This window comes from Punica granatum, chromosome 2, assembly GCF_007655135.1.
Source record: "Punica granatum isolate Tunisia-2019 chromosome 2, ASM765513v2, whole genome shotgun sequence".
NCBI classification, from domain to species: Eukaryota; Viridiplantae; Streptophyta; class Magnoliopsida; order Myrtales; family Lythraceae; genus Punica; species Punica granatum.
The window spans coordinates 13,183,166-13,194,548 of NC_045128.1; positions in this window are offsets into that span (position 1 = coordinate 13,183,166).

Genomic DNA, 11,383 nt, shown 5'->3' on the forward strand with positions numbered 1-11,383 from the left:
CGGTAGCCCACCTCTTCTCCTCTCTTCATTCTTTTCATTTTTATTTTCAAAATCACAATACAAAAGGAGGAGGGAAGGAAAGAAGCAAAGACTCTCCACAATCCACTCTCTCTAAACTCTCAACTCTCTCATTTGCTCTCAAGCTTCAAGCTCCCTCCATCCTTCAAGCCTCTGACCATTTGATTGCCTCTCCTCATGGCCGAGATCCCCCACGCCGCAACAATCCGATCCTCTTCCTTCCACGACAAGGCGAGTCGTGCCTACCACCGTGGAAGGGCCACCTATGACTCTCACTCTCCCCCGTGACAAGGAAGCCACCGGCTGAGATCCATTGCAACCTTCTTGGAGGTTCGAAATTAGCCGACTCTCTTCTCGACGCCCGACGAGCCTTCTTAGCTTCCTGTGTGCACCGGCTATTCTGACCATCGAATGGCCACTTCGATGGCCTCCCCCTCTCTCCTTTACCTTTTCTTGCAAGTCATAGACCCACCGAACTAGCCCTTGCACCCGCAAGGCTTGCGAATCTAACGATCACCCGAAAGCCCTCTCAGCTCTACTGTTATGTTCAGTTCCGTGCTAAGCAGTTCTTGTACCTCCTACCTACTCCGAGTACTCAACCAACTCACCCGAAAAAGGTATAACACCCCCGACTTAAAAAAGTTAGGACTTTTTATTTACAATACTTGTGGGGCGATAAGGCAGACCCGATCCAACTTAATTTTTATGTTCTAGGTATTTGTCTGTTTGTATGTAAATATCGATTTTAATGTGCGTGTATTTACTGTTGGATTACTGAATGGGTGTTTCGAACTCACTTCAAATGTTTTTCCTTCGAACCCTAAATTTCAAAAATCACTTGACTTCAAGATGACCTAAAATTTCTATCACATGCTGCTGATGTATTTTATGGTCCTACACAAAATTTCAGATTTTTCTAGGCTTTGGATCTTTAGATAACAAATATTTACCCGTCTTTCCGGTGTATTCGATCTGATTTTGATAGTTTTCGTGAACCACCCAACTTCAAAACGAGCTGAAATTTTTACAAGATGTTCTTGATGTTATTTGAAGGCTCCATAAAAAATTTCAGATTTTTCTAGGCGCTGTAATTTCGGATAAAAATGTTTACCAAACTTTCTATCTATTTAACAAATCAAACGTGATTTTTGGGTGCTTCCAAGCCTCGAAATTGACTAAAAACAACACCAATGGTCTTAAAACGTGTTTTTCAGTCTAGAAAACTTATTTTCGTGATTCCCTAACTTATTTTTCAAAAATTACAGATTAATCCTTGAATTCTCAAAAATTACTAATCAGTCCCCAATATTTTCCGAGTAAGTATTCAGCCCCATCACACATGGGACGTTCCCATGAACGTTACCTGGCCGATAGGTACGGGTTTTAGGTCATTCCCATATTTTCCTCAGATTTTTGTAGATCATCCCAAAGGTTTAAATAGATTCTTTTCAAAAAAGCCCAAAACACCAAACTTGCTTTGATGGAGACATTTGCACGCGGTTCATTTTCAATAATTAAAATGGACGGGGCTTAGGATTCAAATTGGACGGTTCAACAATAACCGATTCGCTCATTCGAAACCTGTAGATCCAAAAGTATTCGACAATTCATTAATTTAATCAATCTCACACGTGTAGTAGTTAGGATAGTCCACTCGGTTAATTAATTCACATGACGTTTAACTAAATTGCACGAATCGGCCATTAACTTGTAATCGAGTCGATGAATCACGAACTGATAATTATGTCTTTTTTCAAATCCACAATTTTTAATAAAACTCCGAGATACCTAGTCCGCGTAGCAGGGACATCTAGGAAGGACTCGCGTGTTTTCACTCAAGTTTGGGCCTAATTTGAGGCCGCTCGAGTCAGAGTATGGGAGTTCTTCTTGGACCACTTCCGGGTAGATTGACCGATCTCTCGGCTCCCTCAAGGTCCACGCGACCCTGATGGGTCCAAGGGATCGGTTGACCTTAGCTATCGACCTTGACGGTCCATATCATACAGTCTCGATTTCCTTTCACAAAAAACTTTTCCCATAGCAAGAATACGACGATCGGTTCTTGGTTTATCGACAACCTTAGGATTAGAATGATCGAAACACTCCAAGACACGGGAAAAGATGGGCCGCCTGTGCGGGCGCAGCTGTCATCTGCACAGCCCTCTCTCTCCAACTTAAGTGTTTCGATCGTTCTAACATAGATTGGGCGCTTATGAGTATGGATTAGAGATGCGAGCAGGGAAACTCGTGAAAGGTTATCTGGTTCTTCATAGGACATGAGCAGAGACCTTGACACCCCTGTGATGTTTCGCTTTCCCCACCTCCTAAGTCAGTGCATTAGATTGGGTTTATCTGTAATAAAACAACAAATAGAGTAATCACATATCAGACGTAATTAAACACATGGGAACGGGCGGGCTAAACTCTAGGCTTAGGCTTTAAGTAAAAAATCAAACTTCGGTCATAATCGTTAATCTCTCGGTGTCATTTATCAGATAAACTTAAAACGTATCCACACACTCTCATCCTTGAGAAAGGGACCTCGTGTCCTTCGATTTGTCTTTAAACGAAGGCCAAATGAAACATTCCTTCATGGATGACCTACTATTATTTTCTCTAATTGTATGTGCTCAAACATGACTTGTATGTTTAGAACAGAAACTTGCCTGCCAAGCTACTTGGGTTCATAACTTGATAATCACGTATACTCAACAATTAACTCAATACTTGTCTGTTTTATTATGCTTTTATTCGAGTCGAGCCCGTACCCTGTGACACAATCAACACGAGATCCAACACCCTAAACCATCTATCACGGGGTCCAACGCTCCAATACACCAAGTGCGCTCGACCTGAGCACGACATGGGGTCCAACCTTGAGTCACCAGTCTCTATCTGAGTAATATCCAAGTGGATGATGAATCAGGTTGTAGTGTATCAAACGAGGTTAGACAATTATCTGAGAGCTCGATAGATCCCGTGGCCATCTCAAGGACCATTTGGTTCTCCTGGGACCCACCGGTTTGGTCGGACCTAGCACATGGCTCTCATGAGTCTGTATTACATTAATTTATATTATGGTCTTCCAAACTCACGGTGAGCGCAAGCGAAATATTGACCGAACGCAAGCCAATTGGGATCTGCTTGATGTAATTTGTATTATTTGAGAGTACAGTGTGAGGAATTTATTTATATATTTATTCATGTAATGCCGATCGGCGAGCGAATAGTTCAAGTGTTCAACCAGTCGAGTCATTCTGCTCTCCCAAGGGATGAGTAAGCCTTGCATTTCATGATTCTAGCTCGCGTGGGGAACCAGCCGTCATGGCTCGACGAACCATGACGCAAGGATGACGAGTCGAACCTTCGACACAAGAGTTTACCCCTCTCTCGGGCTCTTAGTCCTAGTCGATCGCTTCTGAACGAATTTACGGTGTCAAATCGAGTAAGATAAGCATAACATAATTCATGCAATTAGCAAACGAACGATAAACCCTAGACAAACTAGAATACCGACAGGACGTGCGGGATATAGGTTCGCATGTAACAGAACTCCCGATCTCGGAACTTGTTCCACAAGACCATATGCCTTAGTGAACTAGATGTGTTCTTTACCCCTAGACCTGGGCAACTCACTGGCTCTCGACCTTTGAGTCGTAAACAAGTAGTGACTATTAAATTTCCATTGGGCTTATACGGGCTCGGGCTCATATCCACTCAAAAGCTCAAGCTGATAAGTGGTGGTACCCAAGCCATATATTAACCCATGGATTTTCCTTTTCTTTTCCGATGTGGGATTTATCTCATTTTTACTCCTCAACACTCGCCCTCACGTGCAACGTGTAGTCTATTTCTGCCTACACGTTGTCACGTGCCCTTAAACACCCGCCCTCAACAATTGACCTCGAGCCGGACTCATCTTCCGTGCTCGAGCGAGGGGGGACACTAACATGAGGTGCACTCTTGGCTGCACTCGACATACTGGGCCCGGCGTGGTGTGGGTGCTCACACGCGCGTAGGCACGCATACGCGTAACCTAGGCTCTGATACCAAATGAAAGATTGAGAGAGAGAGTTTGATGGAATGATTTTCACATTAATCACTATGAGTGTTGTACCTCAGTATATATACAAGTAATTAGAGGATAAGAGAGAAAGATACTATACTAACTGACTATCCTATTTACATGGTCTGAGGATTTCTCTGGTACAACAACTGAATCAGTTGAAGGAGAAATATCTAAACTGATTCCGTTAATATATATGGTTTGGGTACCACCACTTATCAGCTTGAGCTTTTAAGTGGATATGGGCCCGAGTCCGTATAAGCCCAATGTAAATTTAATATGATATCAAAGCTTTCTAGGGTTCTAAGACCTTTCCCATGGCTGATCAGAACACTCACTTGACTTTCCCTTTCCCTGCTACGATTAATGTAGCTAAACTTTGTCACTCTCAGACTTACAGAAAACAATTACTTGTTATGGGAGACACAAATAACGTCTTTGGTCGAGAGCCAGACCTGCTTGGTTTCCTGAACGAAGAAACAGTCACACCTGCGAAGATGGTGCAACGGGATGGAACTGAAGTCAAGAACCCAGACTACACTTCTTGGGTACGTACTGATCGACTGGTAAAATCATGGATTATCGACACACTATCGGAAGAAGTTCTTGGCCATGCTGTTGGATTGACCACTGCGGCTGAAGTATGGCGGGCTCTCATCACTCACTTCAAACAGAGTTCGATTGCTCGCGAATTCGACCTTTTGATGCAGCTGCAGCATATCAGGAAAGAGTCTACTCTTGTTCTTTACCTAAGTAATTTTAAATCCATTTGTGACCAGTTACAGGCGATTGGTAGACCAGTGAATGATACTATGAAGGTTTTTCGGCTGCTAGAAGGACTTGGTGACTGCTATAACTCCTTCAAAACAACTATGTTCCGTCCGCCACTTCCATCCTATGCTGAGTTGATCTCGCAACTTCAAAGCTTCGAGCTACGCAACCAGCGTCGCATTGTAGTCATTCCTGATAAGAACTTAGCTCTTATCACTCAACAAGGAGGTGACTCTCGCCAGTCCAACAACAATGATCGAGGCAAATACTTTCGGGGTCGAGGCTATAATTCCAAGAATCAAGGTGGTCGTGTCTCTGATGGGCAGCAAGGTAATCGTTTTTCTGATGGACATCATCGTAGTTATGCTCCAAAGCAGAACGTTGCTTCAGTTTCTGGCTCCAAGCCTCGCACCATAACCTGTCAGATTTGTCGGCGTCCTGGCCATGGCGCTCTGAAGTGTCGTTCACGCTTCGATAACAGCTATCAAGCTGATGTACCCCGTGCTTTTTCTGCACTGCATATCTCTGATTCACAGGATGACGACTGGCATCCGGATACCGGTGCAACAGTCCATGTGACTGATACTCCAGGTAATCTAACGAATGTTGTTTCCTATCATGGTTCAGATGGTGTTATGGTCGGGAATGGTACTTCTCTCCCATTTACTCATATTGGGGATGGTATTTTTGGTGATGAATCCTGTCAAATACCACTTCAAGATGTCTTGGTTGTTCCACAGATAAAGAAGCGTCTTTTATCAGTCTCCAAACTAACCAGTGACTTCCCATGCTACTTTGAATTTGACTCTTCTGGTTTCTCCGTTAAGGACACACGGACGAACAGGGTTCTCTTGACGAGCACAACTAATCATGGGTTCTACACGACCACGGATCCACAGCTTGCTGTTTTCTTCTCACAGAGGAATAAATCTGCTGATTCACTCACGTGGCATCGTCGGCTTGGTCATACCAACAATCGAGTGCTGCAGCAGTTGAAGCAGAAGAACTTGATTTCATTGAATAAGGTGTTTGGGTCGTTATGTACGAGTTGTCAACTCAGTAAAAGCTCTAAATTACCCTTTTCTTTGTCTGATAGACGGTCTAAGTCTCCACTCGAGAAAGTTCATTGTGATCTTTGGGGTCTGAGTCCTGTTTTGTCTGTCCAGAAGTATCGCTACTATGTGATTCTTATCGATGACTTTACTCGATATGGTTGGCTATATCCTCTAAAGACGAAGTCGGATTTCTTTGGTGTATTTGTTTCTTTCCAAAAATTAGTGGAAAATCAGTTTGATAAAAAAATTAAGATCTTTCAATCTGATGGTGGTGGAGAGTTTATTGGTCGGGATATTGAGTTACACCTAGCCAACAGTGGTATTCATCATCAAATGTCGTGTCCTGGTACCCCAGAACAGAATGGGGTTGCTGAACGTCGTCATCGCCATATTGTGGAGCTTGGTCTAGCTATTTTGTTTGAAGCATCTATGCCGCTCTGTTATTGGGTAAAAGACTTTACAATGGTGAATTTCCTAATCAATCGATTGCCATCTTCTGTGCTGGGTGATCGGAGTCCTTATCTTTCTCTTTATGGAACTCAACCAGATTATTCCATACTTCGGGTGTTCGGTTCTCGATGCTATCCGAATCTTCGAAGTTACATGGTGAACAAGCTTGACAAGCGCTCTCTTCCATGCATATTTCTTGGTTATAGTGACAAACACAAGGGATATCGTTGTCTTCATCAACCTACGGGACGCATCTATATATCTCGCCATGTTATTTTCGATGAAACTTGTTTTCCATTTTCTGATATGTCTCAGGAGGCAGCTCAAGCAGAGAATGAAATTGTCAAATGGTTGGACTTGTCTTCCTCTAATGGTGCTCAATCCCGGGAGCATCCCTTAGCCTCTACAACTGCAAAACAATGTATATCACCAGCTGAGGCTCATACTCGAGCTCGATTATTTGCTAGTCCTTTAGAAACCCCTCATTTTGGTCGCGATCCTCCACTTGACCCACTTTCTCCAGGCTCAGGTGAAGCTCTTTGCCTTCTGTCACCCTCATCTGTTGTTGTCTCATACTCAAATGCAGGGTCACGTATAGAGAGCTCTACTGCTCTTTCTACTTCTCCTGCTATGGGGTCTTCTTCAGAGAGCTCCACTACTCTTCCTGCTATGGTTGGCTCAGCACCTCAGGCTTCAATGCACCCCATGGTGACTCGGTCACAAGCTGCTACTATTGGTGCTACATCTTCAGCTTCCAAGCATTCCATGGTGACTCGATCTCAAGCAGGGGTTATCAAACCAAACCCGAAGTATGCTAACATTGTTGTCTCTTCTCTTCCTCTTGAACCCCGCACTGTAAAGTCTGCCTTGAAGCATCCGGGATAGAAGAGTGCTATGCTTGAGGAGCTGGATGCTTTACATCGCAATAAAACATGGGATCTTGTTCCATGTCGACCTATGATGAATGTAGTTGGTTGTAAGTGGGTCTTCAAGACTAAGATAAATGCTGATGGGACTCTAGATCGACTTAAGGCCCGTCTTGTTGCTAAGGGCTTTCACCAGGAAGAGGGTGTCGACTACTTTGAAACCTTCAGCCCGGTTGTTAAACCCGGCACAATACGCATTGTTCTTAGTGTGGCTGTTGTTCAAGACTGGCCTATTCACCAACTTGACGTCAAGAACGCTTTCCTCCATGGGTCTCTTGATGTTCCCATCTACATGGACCAGCCCCCTGGCTTTCGGGATTCTTCACGGCCAGATTTTGTTTGTCATCTTCACAAGGCGCTATATGGTCTTAAACAAGCTCCCCGGGCTTGGTTTGCAAAGTTCAGTGAGTTCCTATATGAGTATGGTTTCACTTGCAGCTCAGCTGATCCTTCTCTCTTTATTTATCATCATCAGGGCCACACTATTCTACTACTTCTCTATGTCGATGATATCGTGCTTACCGGTGATTCATCCTGTTTATTGGACTCTCTCATTCGCAGTCTGAGTCATGCGTTCTCTATGAAAGATCTCGGCCCTCTTCATTATTTTTTGGGGATTCAAGTGACTCGATCTTCCGCTGGTCTTCATTTGTCCCAACGCAAGTATGCCACAGATCTTCTTGTTCGCACTTCTATGGAATATTACCGGCCGATTGCTACACCCTCGGCTTCTAAGCCTCCTACAATTAAGGATGGTGACAAGCCTTACAGTGATGTTTCTACATTCCGAAGTGTTGTTGGAGCTCTCCAATATCTCACTTTAACGCGTTCCGATCTTTCCTTTGCTGTTAATTCCGTCTGCCAGCACATGCATGCTCCCACTTTGACAAATTTTCAGCAAGTTAAGAGAATTTTGAGATACATCAAGGGCACTCTCGATGTTGGACTTCAGTTTCATTCCAATAGTTCTTTGGACCTTTTTGCGTTTGCTGACGCGGACTGGGCAGGTTGTAAATTTACCCGTCGCTCAACAACGGGTTATTGTACGTTCCTTGGAGCTAATTGTATTTCATGGAGTGCTAAGAAACAACCTACCGTAGCTTGCTCGACTGCTGAAGCTGAATATCGCGCTCTCGCTTTTGCCGCAGCTGAGCTCACCTGGGTTTCCTTCATTTTTCGAGATATTGGCATTTCACAATCTCAGCCGTCTTTGCTTTTTTCAGACAATATCTCTGCTTTGCACCTAACTGCCAATCCAGTTTTCCATGCTCGAACTAAGCATGTTGAAATCGACTATCATTTCATTCGGGAGAAGGTCGCCCTAGGCAACATCATTACCCGTTATGTTCCCTCTTCATTGCAGCTTGCTGACATCTTCACGAAGTCACTGTCTCGAGACTCTTTTCAGTCGTTTCGGTCCAAACTCGGGCTTTGATCCTTATCGACGCCCAGTTTGCGGGGGAGTATTAACGGAATCAGTTCAGATATTTCTCCTTCAACTGATTCAGTTGTTGTACCAGAGAAATCCTCAGACCATGTAAATAGGATAGTCAGTTAGTATAGTATCTTTCTCTCTTATCCTCTAATTACTTGTATATATACTGATGTACAACACTCATAGTGATTAATGTGAAAATCATTCCATCAAACTCTCTCTCTCAATCTTTCATTGTGACGACTCCTTCTTAGGTCCGTCTATTTGCGTTCCTTGTGAAAGTGGATACTCTCAAGCCGTGCGATCGTGCGCACGCATGCGAGCCTTGACGAGATGAAATTCGAGTACGCACATACGCAACAACTTATCTCCCAAAACTTCTAGATTATGTTTCTTTATTTTGATCTCATTAACATTCATAAATTCAATTTACAAAAAAAATCAATATAAATATATAAAATTTGAAAAGTGAGATGGGAGAGCATCACAATAGTCTTGGAGGTAAACTTTCAACTCCTTATAGAAGAGGTAAACTTTCAACTTCTTATAGATCACTCTTCTAGTATCTCTCATTAATGTGTTCATCCCCGGCAGTTCATATCCTTATTATATTTTGAGGACACGCATCTACTAGTAAAGCGTTAAACTTGATCCCTCCGCAAATCGAGGAGGGCAGAAGTCAAGTTTATAAGTTTTTTAAAATTTTTTCTTTTTATTTTTAAAAACACAAAAATTAGAAAAGTCTCCCATGTAAATAAAAGAAATGAGAGAGATGTTGGTGTGGAAGTAGAGAACGCACATTTTAGCTTTTGGTTATGAGGTTCGGGCCTCATTGTCATCTTCTGTTTTGCCTTTTAGATCATGCCTCTTTCTTTTTATTTGAAATATACGTATTGACCTTTCTTTTTTCAAATAACTATGAATATCCAAAAAATCTCTCAAAATTTCAATCAACAGTTTCTTTGGAGCTTCCAAATAGCCTCACTTCCTCTTTTTTGCCTTTTAGATCAATGCCTCTTTTTTTTATTTGAAATATACGTATTGACCATTTTTTTTCAAATAACTATGAATATCCAAAAAATCTCTCAAAAGTTCAATCAACAGTTTCTTTGGAGCTTCCAAATAGCCTTACTTCCTCTTTCTATTTGAAATGTACATATCACTTATTTTTTTAAAGAACTATAAATATCCAAAAAATCTTTCGAAGTTACATTCAACTAGGGGTGGCAATGTGTTTAAACAGGTCGTGTCTAAACGGGTTCGTGTCAAAACCTCTAAACCCGAACAAAACACATTTAATAAACATGTCAAGATTTTCAAATACAAATACGACACGTTTACTTACGGGTTGACTTGGATACGGCACGTCTAATCGGTTTAATAAAGCGTGTCTAGATGTTTATGTATACTTACCTACACGTTATGACACTATTACCTTTAGGTACATATTATACCTACATGACATGACACTATTAACTTTAATTACACGTTACTACATGATTGATATGATAAAAGCACCATAAACGAGTGATTATAAACAAATTTAGATGATTTTAGTGTATTTTATTCTATAAATTGATACAATATGTAAAACAAATATATTAACACAATAACACATAATATAAATTAGTCTAACGAGTTATAAGGGTTGAACCCGTTTAAACATATTTATTTACCGTGTCTAAACGGGTTTGACCGGTTTAGACACGAAACACATTTAGCCTTAACCCAAATCCGCTTAACTCCATATTGTATATATGTCGTGTTATCATATCATGTCAAATACTGCATGCCCTACATTTGACTGTTTCATTGGAATTTTCAAATAGCTAACTTCCACTTTTTATTTGGAAATGTACATGAAAGAACTATAAATATCCGTAAAATCTTGCAAAATTTTATCCGTGGTTTCATTGAAGCTTCCAAAATTTTACTCGCAACTTTTTACGAAAAATAAGGTAAAGCAGCAACCATCCCTCGCACCACCAGCTCTGTAATCTGCAGAAACAGTATATCAGCAGCAGAATCCTTGCCTTGGAAAATCCTCTCAAATTAGTAGCCAACCTATTTAGAATACATAGCCGAACAATAAAAGAAATCCAAGGTATATGCCCAGGAAACCAAACAGGTTTATGCCATCCCACTTTATGCCTTCTACCCCTCAAGTTCTTCCACACATCAGCCAAGACATATATGTCTGTCCCTCCCCAAAGAACCGTGTCCTCTGCTGCATAAAAAACACAATTGGGAATGATGGATTGCAGAATCAGAGCCTGACCATCAGTACACCTTGGCCACCTCCATTGCCCTTCTCTATGACACTGTTGAGCATCGAATTAGACTGGAGTTATGGAGAGCATCGAATACCATTGGAACAATAATCAGATAAATGGCCGTGTTTACTCCAATTATCATGCCAAAAGAAAATACTAGACCCATCCCCAACTTCATAACTAGCCTTTGGTCTAGCAATATCTCTAAAGTTCAACAACTTTCTCCAACTCCATGAAACATTACTTTAGCGTTGGATACTCCAAATACTCCTTCGCATGAGTTTGTGATTTGTTAATTATATTACTTATTTCATTTATATCCTTTTTTAGTGCCCTAAATATAAACGGTGCCATATAGATTTAATATATTCGAGCTAGCCGTTATTAAT